The sequence below is a fragment of the Littorina saxatilis genome, linkage group LG7 (genome assembly GCF_037325665.1).
Source record: "Littorina saxatilis isolate snail1 linkage group LG7, US_GU_Lsax_2.0, whole genome shotgun sequence".
Lineage (NCBI taxonomy): Eukaryota > Metazoa > Mollusca > Gastropoda > Littorinimorpha > Littorinidae > Littorina > Littorina saxatilis.
The window spans coordinates 56,709,355-56,711,854 of NC_090251.1; the positions used below are offsets into that span (position 1 = coordinate 56,709,355).

The 2,500-nt window shown below is 40.3% G+C and overlaps 1 protein-coding gene across 1 annotated transcript in view; it reads left to right on the top strand.

Moving 5' to 3' along the window:
* Positions 1 to 2,500, top strand: part of LOC138970253 (myomodulin neuropeptides 1-like) — a 9,866-nt gene that overhangs the window by 1,074 nt on the left and 6,292 nt on the right. The gene's annotated exons all lie outside the window — the stretch shown is intronic.

A 2,500-nucleotide genomic window follows, 5' to 3' on the forward strand; every position in this document is an offset into this window, starting at 1 on the left:
ATTGGAAAACGATGTGTTAATACGCAATTTCGCACCAGATCTGGTTCGTTCCTCTTATTTACCATTCTTTTATTCACGAGGCATGGCTTTTTTTGAGGAAACCGTGGACTGAAAAATATGTTCATTTATTTGAGGTAATGGTACACAAACAATAACAACCACCAAATAAACCGACCAACAATGTCCTTTATAGACAGGTGGCCACTGTGGGAAGGGGAATCATATAAAAGAAAAAGCTCGACCGGGATCCTTCAGAGTGGTCGTTGTGGGTAAGGAATCGATTTGGAGAAGTGTATTTAGTTCATAACGCTGTAGTATTCTTTGTCATTTCAATAGTTTAGACCTTCAGCTTTTGTTCGGGGGCTAACACTTTCTACCCCACCTATGTTGACCAAGTTTTGTTTAGCCGAGACCAGCTGTGCTGCAGCAGGTCACTCAAAATTGTAGTAACTGTGTAGTAACTGTGTATCAACACGCTGGAATGCAGGCGTTAGATGGACGTTACAGGAAACGACTGAAGCTAACAGTCTGAGCGGATATATCCGTACCTGGTCAGATAGAACCTTGTGAGTGGGTACGGATATATCCGTACCTGGGAGACAATGAGTTAAGGATAAGGATACCGATAATGATACGATTTCATTATAGTCCTGTGAGATTACCCTCATGGACATTGGGGACAAACTGCCAAACAGTACGGCGCTACCTTTTTTTTTAGTTGATCGTCAAGGTATCACCCTTACTGTTCAAGCTATCATGTCCACAACCACAATATGGCTAAGCTAGTTCGTGTATGATACCATCCTTCACATACCAGAAACTACAAGCTTGGCTATTGTATGTGAGTGGTGTCAATTTTTGCCGAGGCGATTTTCTACACGAAACATACGTCAGTCTCTGAGTTTAATTCATCTAAAGATTCTTATACTCTGACCTTCTCGTCGCCAACCATACATTTTTCAATACATCTTGATGAAGAATGACCAAGATTTTTTTCCAGAAAAGAAAGAACACAAATAGAACGAAAATGTCGAATGCATCGTAAAATACATTGTTAACTTTCTTTATAACATTTTCTCTCTCTCTCTCTCTCTCTCTCTCTCTCTCTCTCTCTCTCTCTCTCTCTCTCTCTCTCTCTCTCTCTCTCTCCCTCCCTCTCTCTCTCTCTCTATCTCTCTTTCTCTCTCTCTCTCTCTCTCTCTCCCTCCCTCCCTCTCTCTCTCTCTCTCTCTCTCTCTCTCTCTCTCTCTCTCTCTCTCTCTCTCTCTCTCTCTCCTCTCTCTCTCTCTCTCTCTCTCTCTCTCTCCCTCTCTCTCCCTCTCTCTCTCTCTCTCTCTCTCTCTCTCTCTCTCTTCTCTCTCTCTCTCTCTCTCTCTCTCTCTCTCTCTCTCTCTCTCTCTCTCTCTCTCTCTCTCTCTCTCTCTCTCTCTCTCTCTCTCTCTCTCTCTCTCTCTCTCTCTCTCTCCCAGATTAAATTCGTTTTAAGAGATACATGTCAAGAGAGATCTAAAAGTTCACCTGGTGCGGTCACACAGCTGGAAGTCCAGTCATCATAATCAGGCGGATTGGAGAGAGTCATTTAAAAGATGAAAGAGTGTCGGTGTGTTGAAAGGGATGGCAGGAAATTGAGTGGGCTTTCTGAAGAAAATGGAGCAGTGGTGGAGTTGGGGGGGGGGGGGGGTAACATAAATAAATCAATCAATCAACAAATAAATAATTTCATTAATAAATTAAAAAAAGAATAAACAAATCAAACTGTCGGTGTGCAGAAACTTCTGTTGAAAAAAAATGCATGTAAAGAAGATACTCTGAGGGATCTAATTAAAAAATGCATATGAAGAAGATACTCTGAGGGTTCTAATTAAAAAATGCATATGGTTTAAATAGTGTTTATTCAACAATTCATAGGTAATTGAACATAATACGTAACTACATGTTAAGGATCAACAACAAACTCAAGCTTATGGTGGTGACCCCAACAGGAGAACTTAGCATACGGATTACAATATCTTGCGACGAGACTTTGACAAATACTTTTTAAACCAAAACAAACAAGAAACAAACAAAATATGCAAACGTATATATATATATAGTGTATATAGTTTAAAAAAGAAAAAAACTATATATATTTTTCTTTTATAAACTATACATATTTGACAAGAAGCAAAGGTATAATCAATCAATACAATCAATGAGGCTTATATCGCGCATATTCCGTGGGAACAGTTCTAGGCGCTCTGCAGTGATGCCGTGTGAGATGAAATTTTATACGGCCAGTAACTGCAGCCATTTCGGCGCATATTTACCTTTCACGGCCTATTATTCCAAGTCACACGGGTATAGGTAGACAATTATTAACTGTGCCTAAGCAATTTTGCCAGGAAAGACCCTTTTGTCAATCGTGGGATCTTTAACGTGCACACCCAATGTAGTGTACACGGGGAGGAAGTTCGGACACCGAAGAGAGTCTGCACACAAAGTTGACTCTGAAATAAATTTC